Below are 26,512 nucleotides of genomic sequence, written 5' to 3' on the forward strand. Positions count from 1 at the left end.
ACAATTTTGTTTCTGAGATGGTTTGACAATACACCCAGTGACAATAAACATTTGGACTACTTAGACTAGCACTCCTTTTTGCTGCACTCTACATTTTAATATAAAAGGTAATCAAATAACTCAGGTGTCCCTTATTTTAATAGCTATTGGTAGTTTTTTTGCAGCATTATCCTATGTAATAAAAGAGTAATATGCAAATTGACAATCACTCCAACACACAAGATTCTGCTCCCATCTGGTCAAAGATGGCTGCCCCCTTGAGAACACAAGATGGCCACCACAAGATCACTGGCAAGGAAGGGCAATTGTGGGTGGTCAGGCCTGCAGGATAGGGCAGTTAGGAGTAACCGAGCCTGCAGGGAAGGGCAGTTGGGGGCAACCAGGTCTGCAGGGGAGGGTAGTTGGGGGTGACCAAACCTACAGGGGAGGGCAGTTGAAAGGGACAAGGCCTGAAGGGGAGGGTAGTTATTGGGGATCAGGCCTGCAGGGAGGGTAGTTGGGGACAAACAGGCTAGCAGGGGAGGGCAGTTAGGGCTGACTAGACTAGCAAGTGAGGGCAGTTAGGAGCCATCAGGCCTGTAGGAGATGGCAGTTAGGGGCAACAAGGCCTACAGGGAAGGACAATTAGGGCAATCAGGCTGGCAGGGGAGTGGTTAGGGAGTGATCAGGCTGGCAGGCAGAAGCAATTAGAGGCAATCAGGCAGGCTAGCAGACAGGCTAGCAGTTGGGAGCCAGTGATTGAATCCCAGATTGGAGAGGGTACAGGCTGGCCTGAGGAACAAGCCCCCATGCACGAATTTTGTGCACCAGGCTTCTAGTTTCATATAAAACTGTGAAACCTGTGTTTCTAAATTACAGTGTCTAGAGCATATTTTATTCAGTAAAAAAGACCTGCATAATGGCAGGCAATGTATGTTCTCTCTTTCTTATGGAAGATCAACTTGATGTAAACCCATGAGGGCAAAAGTGTTTGACTTTATTCATGTGGCATTTCCAGCACCCAAAAATAAAAATATTAGTCACAATTAAGTCACTCAAATGTTTGTTAAATGAAGGAAAGAATGATTAATTGATGAAACTCATTTTCTAGTATTTGTCACTTTTCACCTTCTGATGATTCATTCTTCTTTTATTGCTTTGCAACTTCTAAACTAATCTCTTTTAAAAAGTAAAAGGAGATTATCTGGTCCTCAAAGACTGATGCATTTTATCGCTGTGAAAGACTTTATTTACCTAAATCTTGATCCCAATTAACTTCACATCAGCACCAGCCCTCTGTATTATAACAGGTTTTTATAGACCCCCATCTGTCACAGACTCCAGTTTCAGAAGCCTTTATTTATACACGTATTTCTCATGAAAGCTTTTCCTCCAAACCCATCTACCTCATAAATAAATGAGAATTACTAGTTATGATGATAATTTCATAGCTCAGACTCAACTAGAATAGCTCCTAAATGCTATCAGTTGGAGTAATTTAAATATAATAAGAAATTGACTTCAAGTAGGTAAGTTTGAAAAGTGCTTTCTCTGTACAAATTTCTCTGGTTAATATACTTAACTTTAGCCATTTTAAAAGTTGATATTTGTATCTCATTATTGATTTAATTGTCCTAGTACATTTTTGGGATAAGTGTAAAATCTAATAGACTAAGTAGAAGCAAATCATGCAAGGGTTAGCAGGCATAATGAAGAGTTGAGATTGCATTCTTGTGCAGGGAGAAGGTTTTGAGGATTTTAATTAAGAAAATTATATGATGTGATTTATGTTGAAAAATTGACTCTGCTGGAAAATAGATCTTAGGGTAAGCAACAATGAAATCAGGGAGCCCAATAATATCCTGTTTTATTTTGAGAGTACACGCAGATTAGAATGGTGAAACCACTAAGGCCATGGTAGCAAAATTGAATAGAATTAGAAAGGTGAAGGATATATTTGAACTATGGGCTGATATATATTTACTTGCCTTAGCTGGTTTTCTCAGTGAATAGAGTGATGGCCTGCAGACTGAAGGTCCCAGGTTTGATTCTGGCCAAGGTCACACATTCAGGGTTGTGGACTCAATACCCTGTAGGGAGCATGCAGGAGGCAGCTGATCAGTGGTTGTCTCTCATTATTGATGTTTCTTTCTCTCTCTTTCTCTCTGAAATCAATGCAAAAATATGTTTTAAAAAAAGAAAAAATGCTGGGGTTTGTATGTGCATTGCTGGTTTTTGAATATGCATGCCTTTAGTTGTACTTATTTATATGCAGAGTTTAAAAAAAAAAATTTTTTTAAGTAACTTAGACTGGTGGTTGCCAGAGGTGATAGTGCAAAGAGGGGAATGGGTGAAATTGATCAAAAGCTACACATTTCCAGTAATATAATAAATAAGTCCTAGGGATGTAATGTACAGCATCATGACAATCTATAATAATAAAAGTGCAATATGCCAATTAGACTGGATAGCTGAACGATCTTCTAGACATTCTGAACATCCTTCCGGACAACCTTTTGGACTAAGCCTTAACAGTGGGGGCTGAGGCAGAGGCAGTTAGGGGTGATCAGGCAGGCATGCAGAGTGGTTAGGGGCGATCAGACAGGCAGGAAAGTGATTAGGGGCAATCACACAGGCAGGCAAGCAGTTAGGGATGATCAGGCAGACATGCTGAATGGTTAGAGGTCACCAGACAGGCAAGAAAACAGTTAGGGGTGATCAGGCAGGCATGCAGAGTGGTTAGGAGTGGTCAGGCAGGCAGGCAAAGGGTTTAAGGGTGATCAAGCAGGCAGGCAGGTGAGAGGTTAGGAACCAGCAGTTCCGGATTGTAAGAGGGGTGTCCAACTGCTGGCTTAGGCCTGATTCTGAATGGATTCCTGTGGGATGGGGCTTAAACCACCAGTCAGACATCTCCCGAGGTGTCCTCGATTGCGAGAGGAGCAGGCTGGGCTGAGGGACCATCCCTTCCCTGCACAAATTTTGTGCACTGGGCCTCTAGTAGTTAATAAAATTGCATTGCACATTTTAAAGCCATTTGAGAGTAGATCTTAAAAGTTCTCATCACAAGAAAAAAAAATCCTATAACTATATGTAGAGATGGATGTTAACTAGACTTAGTGTGTGATCACTGCATCATTATTACAAATACTGAATAATGTTGTATACCTGAAACTAATGGTGTATGTCAATTATATCTCAATGAAAAGGAGTTTCCTTTGTTTTCAAGTATCATTCACTCAGTTCTCAGTATCTATTTTAGAATGTTATTGAGACCTGAAAAATTGTAATTATGGGGACATGAAGAATCAAATTTGACATATCAAAATTATCAAAATTGACAAACCCATGTCCTGAGTCTGTTCCTTAACCAATGACTGGAAAGGGGAATATAATGACCATATTGGCTTATGTAGACTTGGTTTCCTAAATCATCAATTTAGGAGTGTGCAATTATAATGACTAAATTTACCTATAGACCATTCTCAAGAAGGTCAAATTCCCCAACCTGTATTACTCCAAAACCATATGGAAGAGATGAAATGTTTATGTGAAACTTATTCAGAAGATTCACTAAAAAAAGCTATGAGAGATTTAAAACAAAGATTCAAAGCAGAGGTGATAAACAAATGAATGTGTTACATTGAATAATTTCAAATTGTAGAATAACACAAGCTGAATGCAAATATGAGGTTTTTGGAAAAGCTACTACCAAAGTTGTAAGCAGTCAATGTTGTGAAAGTGAAGGGCAAAAGAAAACTAGTTTAACACAGGAAAAATTGAGATAGAATTACTAGAGGGGAAAACAGCAATAATTACATTATATTCTATTGTGTTCTTTAACAAATCAGAACAGATGCTCCTAACCCATGTAAAGTTAAAAATATATTAAGTATTTCAGGTTTAATTATGAAAGTAATAAACTTTTGATGTTATTATCAATATTTTTGGCATGCTTTTTCATACACTTGAGAATTGAATAGACCATTCAGGACAGAGAGACTATATTATCATAATGCCATTTGTCATCCTATACTCAGATACCTTCAACTTCCTCCCACAAACACTTTGCTTTGCTATTTACCGCAGCTAATAAGGCAGTCAATAAGATCAGGATTAATTCTGGGAATTAAAGTTGGAAAGTAATGTAGGGGATTTTGCATCTGCCACTATGTAGTCTTTTATATAATTACAACTTTAATTTTGTACTTTATTTCAGAACAAGACTTTCTCTTCATTATTTTTTTTCTCTTTTCTAAATTAAAAGAACTAAAAACAAGTCTAGTTTTGACAAGTCATATTATTATATTCCTGCAGACTCTTTCTGGAATCTAATCTTTCGTATTAGGGAGAACTGAGTACACGAATCCTCTGGGAGGTCTTTTTATGATTCCTTTGTTTCTGAAATAAATTATGAGTAACATTTTTCTTATTCCTTTTATGTTAAACTACATTTCATAAGGCTGGATACGCGTAATTTTTTTCCAGCTGTTTCTGTGGCTTTTTATTTTTTTCATAGTCTTTGCAGCACTGATTTCTAATTCACAGAACATTCAGTGTACATTGTTCTTACTCAGTATGCATATTACTAAGAGTCTAAATTGGTTTTACAAAGTTTAAGTTTGTCAAGCTATGATGATGTATATAAGCCTGTGGTAATCATTAAGATAAAAGAAATTGCAGTTTTGCCAATGTTGTCTTCTAATTTTTGGATTAGTCTCCCTTTTAAAAAATGTTATAGATAAGCATATTTAATTTAATCTTATATTCTTTAAACAACAAAAGCTAAATACTCCTAAACTATACAAAATACATTTTTACTGTGGTGGAAATACAAAGAAAGTTTTAAAAATATAGTGTTGTTATATAAAAATTTAGCATTCTTGAAAACTTATTATTAGAGTAATAGTTAATAATGATGATGTTAATGAAGGTGTTTGCAGTGTTATTGGCACAAACTTCCATTTCCATAAAATCAGTTCAAAATCTGTTTCTGTTTGCATTAAACAAAGACATTTTAAATTATTTTTCCATTTTATTTTTCTCAAAAAAGTATAATTATATACAAGAGGACCTTTATGGAATCACTAATAATCTAATTAAAAAGTTACAATCTCACCCTCCCTCTACCCCATCCCACCCCACCTCACCCCATACCCAATATTCCACTCCTCCCATTTCCTCCTTGTTTGACTTCTCAGTCCTTTCTGGATCATAGCCTTATGTATCCTCCATATTGCCTTTCATCACTTTTCATTAAAATTAATTTTGAGGATGTGATAAAAATTATTTATTGTGAGAAAGAAATGGGATAATCCATGCACAGTAATTGGTGTAACAGGAGTACATAGTAAACCTTATATAAATTTTTGCATCTTGCACAATTTTCCATTTTGCATTATATTTCTAAAAATAATTCTTGGTGCTGATTCACAATCTATATTTTACTAATGGGTTGATAATATATTTTCAATCAGAAGGTCATGTTTTATAAAACAATGGGTTAAAAAATATACTTCTAGGTTATCAAATACTTGGGAACATAGACTAAGAAGATGACCACAGTTATCCTTGTATGATCTTTGATGACATGCTACATAGACTTCAGTACCTCAATTAGTTTCTGTGTGCTTCCTTCATTTTGTGTTTTATAAAAGTGAGAAAGCCCTAGATGGTTTGGCTCAGTAGATAGAGAATTGGCTGTCAGATATAAGGTCTCAGGTTCAATTCCCATCAAGGGCATGCACCTCTGTTGCAAACTGAATCCCTGGCCTTGGTTCGTTCTCTCTCTCTCTCTCTCTCTCTCTCTCTCTCTCTCTCTCTCTCTCTCTTTCTCTCTCTATCTCTCTTTCTCTCTCTCAACATTAATGGGAAAATATCCTCAGGTGAGGATTAAAAAATAAAATAAAATAAAAATAAAGAGGGAAGCAAGCCATCTGAGAGAATCCAAGTTATGACTTTGGCTATATTTTATTATTGGGCTAAATGAGAAAATTTCATACATGGAAAGTTTGCATCACTAAAAGACCAAGAGTTTACAGTTACAGGATACATGGATTACTGGGAATGCTATGAAACATGAAAAATAGAGGAAAACTTTAGGTGAATAGCAATGATTGTCTCCCCTTCCTTCCTTCCTTCCTTCCTTCCTTCCTTCCTTCCTTCCTTCCTTCCTTCCTTCCTTTCTTCCTTCCTTCCTTCCTTCCTTCTTTTTTCCCTCTTCTTAACTTTGCTACTGTTATTCAATAAACGAGGAGGAATGCTCTGAATGTTGGTAAAGAATAGCTAAATAAGAGTGAGAACATGCTTTCCTTTATTGTTAAATGGTAGAAGCCCCAATCTAGAGATTCTTAGGAAATAAGAAAAGCTAACTGTCTTTATGGATAAAAGTGGATCAAATAGATTTATCTCCTGCACTAAAAGTAATAGGGGTAGGAGCAGCCAACATATGAAAGTCCTCAGTGAAATTGGTGCCCTGAAGGTTGAGATAAAATATATAAAGTGTGCTCAAACAGAAAAAAACAAACAAACAAACAAAAAAACCATGAGGGCAATTTCTTACCTAGAGTTTATACAGTGAGGTCTTTAAGGTAAAGACATATGAAGAGATCAATGAAGAAACAATCCTGGCACTTTGAGTTTTTGGCTGATGAAAACAGTGTGATTATGAGAACACTCCATTGTCTTAAGTGTCACTTTGAGGAAAGATGGCTCTGAACAATGGATAGTCCCCATTGACCTAGTCATACAAATTCATGAATAGGATTCACAGATGGAACAGGTCAGGTGATCCATAGCTATTATTTATCCACTTCCCAGCATACAGTTTAATGTAATAGAATAAGCATAGGCTTTTGCATTATATTAATCTTGATTAAAAATCTCAGTTCTTGTACGTGCCATGTGTATGGGCTTAATATTCACTGGTAAGATCTGAAACACAAGCATAAATAGTGTTTAGTTCTTGCAGTGTTATTGTCTCGCCCTTTTTCCTGGATTTTGAGAAAATGATTAGCTGTGGGTCCTGGAAACCTTATGTCTGATGTTATACCAGCTCTGCAACCTGAATGCTGAATCTGATGAGCCAGTGGAAATGCTGGCCTATAACTTCTCTAATGTCCAAACTCTGTACCTATTTCCCTTTCTAATTACTATAATCTTGTCCAATTGTGTCACCAGAATCTTTAAAATTCCTTCTCTGCCCTTCATCCAGAACTGGATAAACCTTTCTTTCTGGAACCACTTATCCTATTAGCCTCAAACCCAAAAAGATTGGAACTTTTGTTTCTCTAAGATTGCAAAAAATTATTTTTGTGACATTTTTTTTAGCTACTGCTATTATTACAGTGATTTTTGTCTGACCTAAGAAGCATATTTAAGAAATCAGTTTTACATGAATCTTCTGAACCCAGAACACAGTTTTTAGTAATTGCCTTCAACCCTGTGGTCTCTAAATTTAATGCAGACTGTATACCTGAAATGGTTCTTTAAAATATCAATATTAAGATCAAATTTCACAGATTCAGATAAAGGAAAACTGGATTTGGAGCCTAGAATCTTCCATTTTACAATATCACAGCAGATTATGATGCAGGCTATCCAACTGAACACATTTGGAGAAACTGGCTCTTCCACCTATGTGGCTCTTAAGATAAATTTTGAAGGCCACATTTCTTCTATTGTTTGGAGCAGCACATTTAACCACTTCAACAAATTATTCAAACCTTAACAAAATAAAGTTAACTATGTGAAGAGATTATGTGTTAAGTAGCTTGGCTTTAATAATCGTGTGTGTGTGTGTGTGTGTGTGTGTGTTTATATATATTTATATTTATATTAAAGGCCCGGTGCACAAATTCATGCACAGGTGTGGTCCAGCTGGCTCGCCCTTATGGGCCAATCACTGGGAAGGGGGAGGGGGCTCAGCTGGGGAAAGGGGACAAGGGAGGTTGGCCAGCCAGCCCTACCTTGCCCTCTGGTCCAACTCCCAGTCGAACTCCCAGTCAAGGGGACAATTTGCATATTAGTCTTTTATTATATAGGATATAAAATACATTTGTTAGATATTTTAAGTAACAATTTAAAAAGAAGCATATAATTAAGCTTACCTTAAATACATTTTAGAAAGAAACATATAATTAAGCTCAAATTCTGAAAGAATTGTGTATTTCTCAACTTCTAAAATTGCTTCTGGTTTTCAGTATTTCAGAAATGTGTATACGTCAGTGATCATGGAAGCCAAATTCATAAAACCTCATAAGAATGTTGTCTTATCTTACATTGAATTGTATGTTCCCAAGAGCTATAATATGAAGAATAGCATTTTAGTCCAAAGATAAAAAGAATTCAACCAAGAGAAAATTGACAGTGTGTTAAACGTGTCAGGAGAAGAGTGGTTTCACAGCACCCATTTAATTATATAGATATTGTTCATTTCAATCTAAAGTTTGCAAAATTATCAACTGGAAGTTTACTCAGCAGGAAATTAAAATTTACACACAGATAGTCATCTTATGTACAAAAATACCTGGGATTTTACTCTTACATTAGATAGTACATAATTAAGACTAGAGTAGTAATGAGTTCTGGTGTTCCTAAAAGAAATAAGAATATAAAAAAGTATGCTCACCAGGGAGTTGAAGGGTGTTATATTATTACGATTCCTTTGGTATTAGAATGACTGATCCTGAAGGAAGGCACCTGTTTTCTTTTAGGAGAGATGCTTGGAAGGCTTACCTGTGGAGCACAGAATCCAGCTGTCTCTGTCCCTTGCAGTGTGGCTTTGGGGAAGGTCCTTGGTATTGCATCCTTTGACCCATTCCACCTTCTGTATTCACCTATCTTTTGAAGTCACTGATATGTAATGAAAACTGAGACAAAACCAGGCCTAATTATTGCATTTAGAGACTTAAGAAAAAGAGTGAACATTGTATTTTAGGTTTTGAAATAGTGGTTCTCTTCTGATATGATAGTACTAAGGACAAAGAATTGAGATCTAACACTAAGTCAATTCATGCAGTTAATCCACTGAAATAAAATAGGTGTTTGGTTTTTTGTTTTTTTAAATATTTTGTTATTGTACAATATGTTTTTGTTTTCCTTTATGCTTAGTATACAGACTAGTCAAAGGAAGTCTGTATGAAAATGGTATATTTCCCATCAATAATCTTTAACTTTGCAGTTTTACAGTCACCTAGTTGTGTTGTGCAGAAATACAATAAAAGTGGGAATTCAAAGATAAGGAACTTTTCATCTTCACTCATTCACTTTTACTGTGAAAACTGTGCAATAGGAACTGGATTTCCTTATGAAGTTTTACCCAATGGCCAATGACAAAGGATGTAGTGACTCAGGATGGAGCTCACAATGAGCAGCACTTCCACATTACTGAGCGAGGATGGGGCCATGAGTTCTTTATCAAGTGTACCAGAGCAGCTGCTTTCAAACAATACCTGAGCATTGGCTATCCTGTATGCATGCTAACACTAAAATTCCTGTACCTTAGATCAACTAAAGGAGCACCTTGTAAAAGAGATTTCCAGAAAGTAGAATTTTTAACAAGCAACCAATATATACTTAGGGACAAATATGATTGTGACTTATTAGAGTAAGGTGAATGTTGACACCAGAAAAAAGGAAAGCTAGAAAATTATGATTCCTTAATAATTTTTCTATACAAAGTTGAACGTGTGTTTATCTTTTGGGGCAATAACACTAATGTATATGTTTAAAAAGAAAAGGAAATATACAAATTATTAATGTAATAATATTTACCAGTAGCGGTGTTATTTTTGACCTTCCATTTTTCATAATTAGAACTATTCTTTTCATCCTCACAATAGAAGGGAAAAATTAATATAGGTGTTTAAATAAATGCTGACATGTTTCTGAATTTAAATGTTTACTCAACTCAATTATATTCATTACAGAAGTGAGACAATTAACTTACAACAATTAATTGATACCATTACTGTTATCAAGCTGAACAGTGGACTTAATTACTCTTTCTTGCATACAGTATTTCTCAAAAGATTGATGGCAAATATTAATTTACCAGGGTGTGTTTGACAGAAAAGATTGCATCAAAAGTCACCCTCCACCTCCACCCCAACTGTCAGTTGCCCCAATAGCTACAGGATATTTTTGCTTTCATCTCTCTGATTACAAACTCCTGACTAAATAAAATATACAGAAATAATACTTTAAAGATTTGCTTTGTCAACAAGGTGCCCAGTGAGTAAGTACTATCTTCTCATGGAAAGAGCTTGAGATAAAAAATCCCACATACAAGTGTTCTTTAATACCATGCTTAGCTCTAAACTGCATTTATCTCAGAACAAAAATGGTAATAGTACAATTTACCTTCAAAGAAATAATATAAACCAGCATTTGTAAAAAAATATAAATACATGTGTTTGCTATGTTCTCTCACAGTGTGTGTGTGTGTGTGTGTGTGTGTGTGTGTATGTATATATATATATATATATATATATATATACACAAAATGCATATATATATATATATATATATATATATATATATATATATATGAAATACAAATACATATAAATAAGTTACAAAATTTTGGAAAACAGTTCCATCATAAGTGGCAAGTAATCAATAAAATTAACAAAATATCTTATGTGCTAAAGCGAATTCTCCAAGACATTAAGTGGTAAAATTATTTACCAGGTATACTGGTTAATAATGCAGATTTCTTTCAATAGATGGAGTTACACATATATTGATATATATGTGATTTGATATTTATGGGGGGTTTTTGTTTTATTGACAGCAAGCTTCAAAACTTCATATAATAAATTTGCTGAAGGTGTTAGCATCATAGATATTTTTATACTTAAAAATGTCTAATTTTGTACCCCCAAAAAGGGCATTTCCAGGAAGTTTTAATTCATTACTTTATTGTGAAGAAAAGTGCTGCCTGAAAGTTATGGTATACTTTGGGAAGCTTATGGTGAACATGCTTCATCTCAAGATACTTGTGAACGCTGGTTTAAATACTTTAAAGGTGATGATTTTGATGTGAAAGACAAATAGCCATGTGTACCAAAAACGTTTGAAGATCAACAATTACAAACATTATTGGATGAAGATGTGTGTCAAACTCAAAAACAACTTGCAGAAAGATTAAATGTTCCTCAGCAAATGATTTCTGATCATTTACAAGCATGGGAAAGATTTTCAAGGAAGGAAAATGGGTGCCATATCAACTGAACAAAATATAAATGGAAAACCGAAAAGTCATGAGTAAAATGTTGCTTCGTTGGCACAAAAGAATGTCTTTTTTGCATGTAATTATGACTGGTGATGAAAAGTGGATCTATTTTGAGAATCCCAAGCACCCAAAATCATGGGTTGATCCAGGTCAACCATCAACATTGACTGCAAGGCCAAATCCCTCTGTGTTTGGTAGGATCAGGAAGGTGTGGTATATTATGACCTTCTAAAACCAGCTGAAACCATTAATACTGATTGCTACTAACAATAAATAACCAATTTGAACCACGCTTTGATCATGAAATGATCAGAATGTTCCAGAAGACAAAAGTAATTTTGCTTCATAATGACACACCATTACACACTTAAAGACATGTTAAGAGATCTGACCTGGGAAGTATTAACCTAGCCACCATATCACGAGACCATGCTCCTTTAGACATCATTTGCTCCAATCAATGGCACATACACCTTCTGAGCAGTACCTCAAAACATAGCAAGAAGTGGAAAATTGGGTCTCTGAATGGTTTGCCTCAAAATAAGAAAAGTTCTATTGGGATGGTATCCACAAATTACCTGAAAGATGGGGAAATGTGTAGCTAGTGATGGACATTACTTTGGATAAAGCACTTTTGATTTTTTTGAAATTATCATGTTTTCTTTGATTACAGAATCTGCATTATTAACCGGTAGACATGCTGGCATGCTCTGGAGACAAAGATAGTGTTGTAAAATTTATCACCCATTCAGGATTCTCCAAAACTTTCAGTCATGAATGACAAAAATGATACAGAGGGTATTATATAAGATCAAAGAGACCCAAGTCATATAATAACTAAATATGCTGGTCCCGGATTGAAAACACAAGTAAAATATAGAACACTATAAATTAGACATTGGGGCAAATTTTAAAAAGTACTATATATTAGTTATTATTAAATCTCTGGTGTAATAATTGTATTATGATTATATGTTATATTTTTCAAGATACATGCTAAGGGATGTGAAGTGTCAAGATATTTTCAAGTTTCTAATTTAATAAAAGTGAAAGAAAGATAGCAAGATGAAAGTGGAAAGACTGAGATATGGAGACTATATGAAAATACTTAAATTAATAAAGACAAATGAAGAATATATATTTTGAAAAAATAATTTTAAAATTTAAAATCCATAGACACATATGGAAAGAGAAGTTTTTGATTAAGGAAATAGTATATTTTGGGTATGGAATTTAATTTTCTTAATCCATAACCACTTTTTAAATATATATTTGTATTGATTTCAGAGAGGGAGAGAAAGATAGAGAATGATGTGAGAAAATAATTGATTGGCTGCCTCCTGCACACCCCCTACTCGGGATCTAGCCTGCAACCTGGACGTGTGCCCCCAACTTGGAATCAAAACATGACCTTCTGGTCCATACGTTGACACTCAACTATGAACCATCCTGGCCAGGAGCATAATTACTTTTATTAAATAATTTTACTACTTTTCCCAAGTCATATGTAATGTTTTTCAAATTTTACAGTTTTGTTAAGATTTTCAATTAAACATTATTTACTTAAAGAAGGTATAAGGTATGGTCTGCTACTGAGAGAGAAGCATGACAACATGCTAAACTAAGAAAGCAGTTTAAGATAGTATATAATTTGATTAAAAGTAAAAGTAGAGAATTTATCTTAAAAAGTAAAATTGTTAACTTTACATAATTGAATCAATTACAAACATAACAGCTGATTTTCAGTACTATAATTTGACTGTCTAAACTAAAACCTTCAAAAATAGTAAAAAAAATAAAAGTCTGCTATTTTCAATTACTATTTTTAAAATTTAGTCACCGAAAGAGTTGACATCATTTTAAGTTACGAAAATACAGAATGTGTCACTGATTGCCAGTTGTTCAGATCCAGTGTTAGTCAGATGTGTTTGAAGAGAAAGATTATGATTTTATCAAAGTTGGATGCCTTTTCAAGCACTTTTTTCACTAATTATTTTTGGAATTTCAGGGATCAGGAGCGTTTGAATTGACTTATAGAGGGATTAAAAATGAGATGGAAACATCTGCTCCTGTCAACATTGTTATGTTTCAGGAGCATCAATTTTATAAAGACCATTTTTTTTATTTAAAAAGAATTAGTGATCCAGCAAATTAATATATGCTCATTAATAATTTACAGATATGCAGTCAGTGTGACAATATCTAATTATACTATGATGTAGAAAAAATAAAATGGTGGGAAGAAAGCAACTCTGTTCCAAAAAAGAATTGACAAATAAAGTAGCTGTAATCATACTGGATGATTGTGCTTCCTTTTCAAAATAAAAGCTACATCCAAATAGAAAATCTTACTTTTCCTTGAGACAAAGTTTATGGAGTGCTACTGAAATGCTCGATTGATAATCAATTTCCATTTTTATTTGTACTATTTTAGAAATAATCATTTGTTGCATTCTGATAATTCAAATTTGGATTTTTATATCTCCAATAGAATGACATGAGATTGTAAGGTTGAGGAAGACAGATGCTGAGCCAGGCGACAAAAGTTTACACTCCATCTCATTTCAAAACCGGTACCTTAAGCAAGTTAGTTAGCCTTGTTTCCCATTTCACTCTGTGTAAAGACAAATGAATATCATAATAATAGTCCACATTACATAAAGCTGTTGTGAGCATTTAATTATTGTATATAAAGCATAAAGTAAGCAACACATATTTTCTTATGAGACATTTGCATTTTCATTTCCCAAAGTATTGCTTTAAGATTGCATCTCTCCCCTCTCTCTTTCATATATAGATGCTTTTTTTGTGAAGTTTTTTTTGTTGAATTCTGAAATTATTTTGGGGATCTTTTTTGTTTGTAAATACATCTGAGTTTATACCTGTCAAATCAATAACACGTCTGGACGAAAGGAGAGATTTTATGCAAAAAAGACTATTGCAATAAGAAGAATGCCCTAACCACAATATCTGCATCCTCAAATCACACCAAAATAAAACGCTATTGTTGCATAGGGAGAGTATGTAGGGCTACCAGGAACTTCATATGGGAACTTTACAGCAGATGGCCTTGAATTCATGGCAAAATGAGGACTGCTCAAGCTGATCTGCCCCTCCCTGGAATCAACTGTTTTCAGAATGAATTATTAGAAGATGTTTTGCATTTTATTTTTTGCTTAATTTAAGCTGGGGTCAAATATAAGCCCAAGTACATGTTGAGAGGATAAAAATCTGAGTAAATCCCATTTCACTGATTTAATTATAAATCTCATCCAGAAACACCTTCAGAGATCCACCAGGAAATAATATTTAACCAAATATCAGAACAACTCATGACCTAGTGAAGTTGACAGAACATTAATCATCACAGGTTTTATATATATATATATATATATATATATATATATATATATATATATAAATTCAGTGAACAAATGTAAGCCAGATTTTATGTTTAACTTCTAAAAAACATTATAAGAGCCCTAATCGGTTTGGTTCAGTGGATTCCGGTCAAGGGCATGTACCTTGGTTGTGGGCATATCCCCAGTAGGGGGTGTGCATGAGGCATCTGATCAGTGTTCTCTCTCATCAGTGTTTCTAACTCTCTATCCCTCTCCCTTCCTCTCTGTAAAAATATCAATAAAATCTATTTAAAAAAATAAAATCATTATAGGAATTTAATTGAAATAAGATTTTAACTCAACATTTCATCACAATTACTTTTAGAAATGGTAGTTTTTAGAATTTTTTTTTCTAAATTAAGCCCTTCTTAGTTTGTGTCTATTTTAACACTCACAGCCATAGTTTAAGTGGTTAATCTGTTATACACACATTTTAAATATGACGCTAAGGAGGTTTAACATCCTCAACTTCTTAATGGAAGATATGAATATATCAATTGATAGACAGTATTTAGACCATATTTTACTCTAATATCTATTTTGTAGTATACCATTTCTCTTGTTAGTTATGAAAGTCTACCTTGATCATAAAAAATCATTTTTACGAACTCACTAGCAAATTTTCTATGTGCAATGTGATATACATAAAGAATATTACACATTCAACACCAAAAGACATAGGTTATCTTTACTTCTATAAAACTGTATAGAGCTCAAGATTCTCACCTATTTATAAGTAAAGGGTGAATATGATCATTTTAAATTCTCATCCAGTGCTAATATTTTAGCTTCCCCCAATTGGCCTTTCAAATTCTTTTGTCTAGGATGATCAAAATTAGCAAAATATTCAATTCTAGTTCTGTGACTAATGAGTACTTAGGAATATGTTATCTATTAAATCATTGTAAATGACAAAAACTGTAATAAAAACCAGTATCTGTAGGCCCTATGGAGCACAATCTCAGACAGGACTGACACTCTGATTCATTATAATATTGTAAATCCTGGAATATTTATAAAGAGCTGAAGAATGTTAGATATTTATTTATATATTTACAAATATCTAAATGTAGATAAATATGAAATATATATACATATGCACATATATATCACATACATAAATGTGCAGATAAATGGTCAATAGGTGTATAGTTGTAAGATTTTTACAATATCAGTGATTCTAATCTAATAATTAAATACACAAATTCATAGGCAAATTTGCTTATATATGTATTTAATTGCATACATTAAATTGTATTTATTGATCTTTGTGACAGGTATTATAATACTTGTTTTATATCTAAATAAAATAAATCTAAGAAAATGTAAGTGACTTCCTTATTTCCAAACAGCTATTATATGGCATTTCTAGATTATCAATCATTTGAGCCCATACTAACATTTCTAATATGCAACATTTCTCAAATCATATTCCATGAAATATAGTATTTGTACAAGGTTAATAACTATTGGGTGAAAAGCATTTTATAGTTAAATAAGTTTGAGACATGTTGAATTAAACAATGTTAAACAGCTTTTGTTAATGTAAGACTTTTCAGAGCTATTCGTACATATAATAATGTGTGTGTGTGTCTCTAATATGTAGTAGAGGAATGCAATACGTGAAATTTTAAAAGAATTATGTTCCAAGAATCACACTCTACAAAGCCTGTATTTATGTTATTGCCATTTCTGAATAATGAAGGTGCCATAGCTTGCTCAAACTCTGGACCATAACTATAGAAATGAGATTTCTTTTGCACAAACTCAATGTTTGGTGTATTCCAATCAACTAAAAAATTTTACATATACATCATTCACTGTGCACAATAAGTAAAACGACTATAAATAAGACTACATTAAGCCCTATAGGCTTCAGAACATTTTTATGTATTATTATTTCATTTCTACTGCAGATTTTTCTGACCCATAAGATATAAAATTGTTTCTATTATCATAATATTTTTCTTACACAGAAACTAAAAATTGAAAAACAATGAGAAAAAAATGGTTCTTGTAGTGGTAAACATAAACTTAGTCTTGAAATGTTTCCTTATAATGATAATAAATTAACTTGTTTAAATGAACATATAAAAATTACTAAGACACATTTAAAAAATGCTTTTGAAAATATATGTTTCTAATTTTCTAAATGAATAATTTTAAAATGCATTAACTATTAGTTTACTTAATAATAAACATGTTGCAAGCATGCTTTTTTAAAATTCCTGTTGTTAAGTATATTTGTTTCTTTTTATAGTAGACTTTTACATTTTAGAATAGTTTATATTTACAGAAAAATTGCAAACAGAATTTCTTCCCACATATCCCTCACCTGTTTCTCCAATTACTAAATATCTTACATTTAGTGGTTCTTTTATTTCAGTTAGTTAAGCAATATCCATACTAAAAGTAAAACCTCTCATCTGGCTGGTGTGGCTCAGCAATTGATATCAACCTATGATCTGGAAGGTGACAGTAAGATTCCCAGTCAGGACACATGCCAGGGTTGTGGGGTCAATCCCCAGTGCAGGGTGTACAAGACAGCCGGTCAATGATTCTCTCTCATCTGTCTCTATATCTCATATTTCCTTTCCCCTCTAAAATCAATAAAAATATATTAAAATAATCATAAACAAAAAATAAAACCATTTAACATACACCATTGAGGTTGTCTGTTGGTTTTATTTTTGAGCATGCCTTTATTTTTATGGCACTATAGAATGTTCAAAATTCAGGTAGTATATATTCTGTGCAAGTTTTTCATTAGATTTTGAAATGATGTTCATTTGCATTATTCCAAAAAAGTGTGAAGGGCAGAAAGAAAAGTGAGTTTGTATTCAGTTTGAACTTGTTCCTAAGAGTATACGTGTCTCCTCTTTAACTTTGCTAAAGAAAGATGTGAATCCAAGAATCATCTGATGATACTTTAATTAATGGGGAAAAGTGTTGTGGTTTTTACCTATATTAGTCCACTGATAAATGAAAAAAATGTCTGTGAGGAACTCAGAAGGGAGATCTGAATTTATTTTGAGAACACTAGCCACTCTTGACAGCTTTGTTCCTACAATATCTGCAGAGGTTTGCAGCATATCTGAATTTGGAGGGGGTGGTGGTGGAAATCCCAGCATGTTAAGCTATATTTGCAAAATGTGATTCCTACAGATGTCAGAAATACTGTCTCTCTAATTTTACCTTCATTATGAAATGCCTTCAGGCTCAGGCTGTGTAACTTTTCTATGAAGCACTTAATCTCTGCTCAGGGCCCTTAGGAAGATGTAATAGCAATCAGTAAATAACAGTGCAGAGGCTGTTGATTACTATGGAATACACCAAAATGCTTCCTATACATTGCATGCTAAAAATGGGTCGCTCTTATCACTTATCTTTTTTTAATGACATTTTAAAGTCTAAGGGCCTTATTAATCAATGCTTTATATGATGTTTTCCAAAGATGTGCATGAACCTTGCTTAGAAAACAGAAGAGAGGCAGATATAAAAAGACCCTTCTGAGGAAATTAAATTAATTCAGTATTCATAAACATTAGGCACTTGGTGAAGAATAAGAAACCAGAATGATGTTAAAAATATATAATAGAAAAAAAGAAAGTATGAAATAAAAGAAAACCATTATTGAGCAACAATGACAGACCCTTTGATGGTTATAATTTTTTTTAAGTTTTCAATAGTTTTTTTTTTTTGCCTTTTCACATTCAAATAAAAAGAATTCTGACAAAAATCAATTGTTCAGGTTCTCATAATGAGGGTGGTTAAGACTAAATATTGAAATCATACTTATTGGCTCCAAAATTTATGTTTTTGTTCAAAATACCCTGGCATATTGGCAATTTTATAATATTTTTAACATGATGGTATTCATTTGTTATTTGCAAAGAGGAAAGATTAGATTTTTAACTTTTAGTTTGCATTCCATATGGCTTCATAGAAAGTATGAAATACAATTTAACATGCTGGGTAAAAATTGAGAAATAGATATTTATTTGAAAGATTTTCTTTACAATGTTTACATTTTTAAAAAGTTTTATGGAGGAATAGTCATAAATGCCACAAACATATTTGAACTATAAAATCTGTAAAGTTTTAAAAATGTGTACACACTGTCATTACAATCAGGAGGCTGAGCTTATCCATCTCCCTTCATTGGTTTTCTAGAGCTGCCATAACAATGTCAAAGAAAAAGTGCCTTAAATGGCAGAAATCTACTTAAGAAAAACATGACAATCCCAGTTGATTAAGGTAGTAGAATTCTATAAAATACAAAATGCAGCAATGATAAACTATTAACAATTTAGGAAAAGACTCAATCACAGATATCAACGTGAAAGATACCAATCCAATAATGTTTACTAGCAAAATATTTTTTCTATTTTATTCTACATATATTTGCCTAGAACTTGGAAATGAGACAAAGATAGTCATGATCATTACTCTGCTTCCCCATTATACCCAAACTTCTATCCAATGCAATAAATTAAAAAAAAAAAAAAAAAAAAAAAAAACAGTCCTGGTTGCAGGCTCCTCCCCAGCCTGGGCCCTAGTGGAGGTGCAGGTAGGAGGCAACCAATGTTTCTCTTACATTGATATTTCTCTCTGTCTTTCTCTCTCTCTTCTACTCTCTCTAAACAAAAATCAAAGGAAAAAAATATCCTTAGGTAGGATTAAAAAAATAAGACATTAGCAAAAAGAGATTTTATTTTCAATGGTGGGGCTGTGGTCATGGTTGCAATCAGAGTCCTGTTTATTTGAAATTCTTATTAATGACTAATGGCCCAGTGCACGAAATTCATGCATGGAGCAGGGGTCCCTCAGCCCAGCCTGCACCCTCTTCAATTGTGGATCCCTAAGGGATTGTCTGACTGCTGGTTTAGGCCGATCCCACAGGCTCGCAATCTGGGAACACTGGCTCCTAACTGCTCACCTGCCTACATGCCTGAGCGCCCCTACCTGCCCTCCCCTGCAGGCCTGATCTTGCCCTGATTTGCAGTCCCCTCAGCAGTCAGTGCTGGGGTACCATGCCTATAGCTGAAGCAGTTAGTGCCAAGGCAACACAGTGCTGACTGCAGGACTGACTTCTGGTTGGTCAAGCCTCCCCATGACCAGTCGTTATGACCCAGGGTTTTTATATATTAGGATGTTTCTGGAGATACTAAATAAACAATCATCAGGAATAAGGGCTAGCAGTCCAGTTTAGAAATTATAATTTCTGACACAATAATAATATAATACTATTTCAAATGAATGGGTTAGATGTATGCAATGTAATTAATTCTTTCTGAGAAAAATTTTTAAAGAAAATCATAAAAATGCCAAATCTGTCTCCCACTTTGATAGTTTGTTTGATGTAATTACCAATGTATATATTTCAGGTTCTTCAAACTTAACATGTTTGAATCTTAATGTTTCATATTATTCTCTTTTCCCATAAATCCTTTTCTGTTTCAGATCTTACAACTATTGATATTGCTATCATAATTATTTTCATTCAAATTAGATTATGGAATTCAATGTTCTCTTCTCTTCCTCATCTTTAACCCTCATCAACTAACCAATTTCAATAAAAAGTAAGAAAAAATTATTGAGGAAATGTTATTTGGGAGCATTTTATTTAGATACTATCATTTCCAAGGAGTAAATGATCTACTTCAAGAGCCATTTCTTTGATGTTTATGTGTAATTTTTAAGCATTGTGCTTACTAAATACTTTCATTGATTGTCTTCAATTTCAAAATTATCTTGCCCACAACTTTGAAGGTATTCTAACAGTCTTCCAGCAATCTCTGCTGTTAATATAACCTTATTTTTCCTCTTTTTAGTTTTGGATTTTTTTTCTTAAAATATATAAATAATTGAATTTTTAGCTATGGTAAATTGCTATATATTGTTGTTTCTGTTGTCTGTTGCTTAAGATTCTGTGAGTCAGGTATTGGATTTGAAATGATTTATTTTCTATGCCAGCCTTCTGAATCTTTCTATCTTTGTTTATGCTCAAGGATCTCCTAAGTAATGCTTCAGACTTGACTACTCCATTTAGCATGTCAATTGAAAGGTTCATCCCTGTTTTGTATGATTAATATCCTCAAATATACCTAATAATACTAACTAAATTTATTATCTTAAATATTATGTCCACTGAGGTAGTTGTATTCCGCATTCATTTCTAATCTTTTTCATAATAGTGTGAATATTTTCAAAGTGTCACTTAAAAACAATATTGGATTTTTGTTAATAAAACACACTTAAAGGCAAAATCTTGAATTTATACTAAAAAAAAGTATAACTAAGTCTTTATTACAGCTCCTAAAATAATATTGAGTAAATTTCCAGGAACAGTAGATGCTTATGTTTATAATATTTGAAATAAAGTTAATAAGCAGTAACATTCGAAACTCACATATACATTTTTTAATAATGAAGATATTTTAATTAAGACACATTGAAAATTAAAATATGCAAATCTAACTTGTGTGTTAACTTTAAAAAATTTATATCATATAGATTTCTCACAATAACATGAGCTACTTGTTTCATGTATTCTCAAATAGAAAAGAGCTGCAAAGTTTGATTTCCTGAGGCTACTGTTTTTAATCTCACTTATGATTGAGTTTTTTAGCAATTTTTGTGACACTTACTTAAAATTGTAATGAAGATTATATTCTTCCCTTATTAAAATTTGAATAATCAATGTTTCTCTAAGGCTTTTGTTTCTGGCATGAACTAAATCAATCCTTACCCATTCACTTGAAAAGAATCGATGAAAATGCTAGAACATGATCTTTTTACTGTATTATGAATGCCTTTTTTCCAATTCAATGATATTCTCCTCTATGAACCATATATTGTTTCATTATATAATACTAATACTTGTAAATAAATAAATGTAAGCATGTGGCTTTCTCACAATTAAACATATTAGCTTCATTAAATAAATTTAAGCAAAATAGAAGAAAACATTTAGATACATAATAGGGGCTTAAAACATTATCATCAAATAAAAAGCTTTCAAGTGTATTCATTATGCATTGTGGTACAGTAAAATAAGTGTCTCATAAACTCGAGCTTTGATAAAGTTTCTCTAAATCCAATCAATATTTCTTTCACATAAGAAAGGGAGTAATTAGAACCTGGCTTATGCATTCATCATCATATTGTCCCCGTGGAAGGTAGGTGTGTCCTGCCATTGTTGTCAGAGACTTGCCTGTTTTTCAGTATAGAAGACTAGCTTATCTTCTTAGTATAGTACTTCAATAAAGCTAAAAAGGAAGGAGGTACTGTTTTCCTAAATATTTTTTCTTAAATATCCTTATCTACAACCTCCTAGGACCTTCTTTTGATACTAAATAACACCCTGCCTTTGACCTCAGAATTCTTTGCTTCATGAAGTTCAGTAGTCTGTCTCATCACCTTCTTCTCACTTGACATCTGCAATTTGTTTAGATTGTGTGTTTTATCCCTCACACAAACAAACAAACAAGACTCTATAGGCAGAGACAATTTTGAGCAACAGACTCTCATTTTGCCAGGAGCTACAAAACTGTTTCAGATGATTAAAGCTTGAGTTTATAGGTTCATATGTCCCTGGTCATCAGATTACCAGATATATTAGCTGCTACACATATTACCACAAATTTAGTGGAATAGAATACCACAGATATATTCTTAAAATTCTGCAGTTCAAAAGTCTAGGCCTGTTCAGCTGTTTATTTGAAGTTTCACAGTGCCAAAATCAAGGTGTTAGCTATTGTAGATGAGCTCTTTTTAGCCAATTATAAGAAAATTTTCAATTCAAATTCATTCAGTTTGTCACCAGAATACAATTGTTTTTGATAGTAGGCCTGAAGCCCAATCAACATTTTAAAATCTAAATATTAAAAGAATTTTCCCAGAAGTTCAAATAGTAGCAAAAGATGCCATTCCATGCCCACAGTTCATATACATTGCAGGATAACTTGACTAATATGATTTGAAGAATCTGGACATGCTCAGTTCCCTTTAAAACCTATGGAATACTACACTGCTGTTAAAAAAAAGGAATTCTTACCATTTGCAATAGCATGGATGGAACTGGAAAGCATTATGCTAAGTGAAATAAGCCAGTCAGTGAGAGAAAAATACCACATGATCTTACTCATTTGTGGAATATAAAGAACATTATAAATTGAACATTACAAAAATAGATACAGAGGCAAAGAAGCATCAAACAAACTGTCGAACTACAGCAGGAAGGCTGGAGAAGGTTGTGTGTCGGGGAGAGGTAAGAGATCAACCAAAGGACTTATATGCCTGCATATATGCATAACCAATGGATGCAAGATATTGAGGGCATGTGCTGGGGATTAGGAGAAGCTGAGAGAAAGTCAACGGGGAAAACAGGATACATATGTATTACTATTTCTAATACTGTAAACAATAAAATTATACATATATATATATTAAGAAATCCATTAAATAGTAAAAAATATATATATATAAAAAACAAACCTACTAGTATATTCCACGATCTTTTTCACAGTTCCAAAAGCATTCTGTTGTTTACATCTGTGATTTGATTTAACCTAAAACCAATAGTTAATTCATATGAGAAATAAAGAAAACACGAAGTGATCAACACTTAGAGCAGCACCTTGTATAAATATGGGTCTACAATTCCTAAGGCTACAGGCAGAAGCCAATTAGGGGAAAAGTATTTTTTATTTCTTTGTTTTATAATGTCAGGGGCTTACCCTGTTGTCTGAAGAACATCCAGAACTGGATAAGAGTATGTATGAAGCCCTGGTACTTGGGATGGAGTTTGGAAGAACTCTTGCTACAAGGTAGATAGAGGATGCCATGTATAACCCCTAGTGGTTTAAATAATTTGGTTCATGGTTTATCAAGCAAAAATATAAGATGGTTTTATCATTTCCATGCATATGACCCATGGAAATGGTCAGTTTTCAAGGAATAGTCATAGACATCTGTAATGTTCCCTCTTAAAAACACAAAACATTACCTGCATCCTATCACCTCTTCGATAATCTATTTCTGAACATTTTTTTTAAAGTTGTGCTGAGTATATGCCACTACATCTACAACTGTACTAGTATTATAACATAGGGTAATTTAATTAAAGTGTTTGTTCAAGCTAGACTTAATTTATGAGCCTCAATAGGTCACCTCCTTTATTTACTGAGCAATATATAACACACACCAAAGCTCTTATAATCCATTACAGAAACTGAAATAAATCACAAATTTTCTACGGAAACTCTGTCAGAGAACCTGATGAAAAACAGAAGTAAAGCTTTTGATTTTATTCCACCTCTTTTTTTCTTTCTTTCTTATCTTCTTAAGAATTTATACTTATCGAAGAAAGAGCTATTGGAGATGTGGCCAGGATCAACTGCTGTGCCTGCCATTTCACACAACCATCACGAAGGTGACTCTGGAGCTTTGAAATAAGAAATACAGAGTTGGCTACCATAACAAAAGTGATTTATCACTTGTCATTTAAGTATTCAATTTAAGTGTATCACTATTTGCCCCGGGGAAGTAAATCATCTTCTAATAGTTACTACAAACGCAGTAGGCTTTTGGTCTCAACAGCATATGCCTCAGGAAGCTATGCTACTTTCCCACCTCTCAGCATTTTCACTTAGCTCTCAGCCCCTGACTTCTCTCTTGCGAACATGAATGAACAGATTTTCTTTCACTAGAGAGTCTTCTTAGCATGCCTAAAATCATAGTGGCCTCAATCAATGGAGTCAAGCTGCTGAGGTAGATACAAGTAAGAGGATTATATATTATGAAAAATGCTAGTCCGTAGTTGACTGTGAAACTCTCATTCTATAGAAAAGGAGCTGTCTGGAAAATGTCATCAGATATTTTCCTACCCTTAGATTTGTCTTTAAGGACAAGTAGAAGCAATCTTAATAGAAGACATGATAATCATACACAGTTCTAGGGATGTTTTGTTAAAAAAAAATAGGATTTTCCCATTGAATGGTTAATCCTTGTCTAAATCAGTTGACCATAGAAATACTGGTGTGTGTTTTTTTGTTTTTGTTTTTGTTTTTCCTGGAATCTCAGTTTTACTTCATTGATCTTAAGTCTGTCCTTATAACAGTACAACAATATGTTAATTACTTTTACTTTGTAATAAGTTCAAAATCAGGACAGCTGGGTTCTTCAACTGTTTTCTTTTTTTTTACGTGTGTGTGTGTGTGTGTGTCCATTTAAGGACCATTAAAATTTCATATGAATTTTAAAATCAGCTTATCCTTTCCAAGGTACCCAGGGAAGGCTCCATATGGCATTGTTTTCGGTTCCCAAGTAACTTAAAGGGAAACTTTTCACAATGTCCGGAGCCCTTGATGTCCTGCAAATGAAGGAGGAGGATGTCCTCAAATTCCTTGCAGCAGGAACCAAACCACTTAGGCAGCACCAACCTTGACTTCCAAATGGCACAGTGCATCTATCAAAGGAAAAGCGATGGCATCTACACCATCGATCTGAAGAGAACCTGGGAGAAGCTTCTGCTGGCAGCTCGGGCCATTGTTGCCCTGGAAAACCCAGCTGACGCCAGTGTCATATCGTCCAGGAATCCTGGCCAGCGAGCTGTGCTGAAGTTTGCTGCTGCCACTGGAGTCACTCCTATTGCCGGCCGCTTCACCCCTGGAACCTTCACCAACCAGATCCGGGCAGCCTTCCGGGAGCCCAGACTTCTGGTGGTGACTGACCCCAGGGCTGTCCACCAGCCTCTCACAGAGGCGTCTTATGTTAACCTGCCCACCGTTGCTCTGTGTAACACAGACTCTCCTCTGCGCTACGTGGACACTGCCATCCCTTGCAACAACAAGAGGGCTCACTCAGTGGGTCTGATGCTGTGGATGCTGGCCCGGGAAGTACTACGCATGCGTGGCACCATCTCCCAGGAACACCCGTGGGAAGTCGTGCCTGATCTGTACTTCTACAGAGGTCCTGAAGAGACTGAGAAGGAAGAGCAGGCTGCTGCTGAAAGGCTGTGACCAAGGAGGAGTTTCAGGGTGAATGGGCTGTTCCTGCTCCTGAGTTCACTGCTGCGCAGCCTGAGGCCGCAGACTGGTCTGAAGGCGCAGGTGCCCTCTGTGCCCAGTCAGCTGTTTCCTACTGAAGACTGGAGGGCTCAGCCTGCCCCTGAGGACTGGTCTGCAGCCCCCACTGCTCAGGCTACTGAGTGGGTAACAACCACCGAGTGGTCCTAAGCTGTTCTTACACAAATTCTAACAGAACGGAAATAAGGTTGAAGGGAGATAAACAGTTTCTTAAAAAAAAAATAATAAAATCAGCTTATCAAATTCTATGGATAGCTATGATTCTGAAAGAGATTGCATTGAATTTGTAGACAAAATTTTCGTTGCCGTTTTAACAATATTGTCATATGACCCATAAGCTTGGGATATTTTTCCATTTATTTTGAAATTCTTCCAATTTACTTCAACAATGTTTTGTGATATTAAAATATAATGTTTTTACTTTCTTAATTCTGTATATTCCTAAGCATTTCGTTTCATTTTATGCTATTTTAAATGGAATTGCTTTCTTAATTTTTTTTGCAAATGCTTTATATAACGAAGTAACTACTCCTTTTTTAATAACAGTACTTTTGAGATGTAATTTACATACTATGCAATTTACCATTTTAAGTGTAATTCAATGTGTTTTAATATATCCACAGAGCAGTTTTTGCATATTTCTTTGCAAATTTATAGAAATACAATTCACTGTTGCATATTGATTTATATACTACATTTTTCTTATATTCATTTAGTATTTTTAATAATTTTTTGTGGGTTCCTTAGGATTGTCTATATGCAAGATAAAACAGTGTTATCTTCTAGTAGAGATAGTTTTACTTTTTTAT

At 34.0% G+C, this 26,512-nt stretch overlaps 1 pseudogene; it reads left to right on the forward strand.

The window, feature by feature from the left end:
• The first annotated feature begins 24,897 nt into the window (after window positions 1-24,897).
• On the forward strand, window positions 24,898-25,912 carry LOC118703628 (annotated as a pseudogene).
• The last annotated feature ends 600 nt before the right edge of the window (window positions 25,913-26,512 follow it).

The sequence above is a fragment of the Pipistrellus kuhlii genome, unplaced genomic scaffold (assembly GCF_014108245.1).
Source record: "Pipistrellus kuhlii isolate mPipKuh1 unplaced genomic scaffold, mPipKuh1.p scaffold_m20_p_4, whole genome shotgun sequence".
In the NCBI taxonomy this organism is placed as follows: Eukaryota; Metazoa; Chordata; class Mammalia; order Chiroptera; family Vespertilionidae; genus Pipistrellus; species Pipistrellus kuhlii.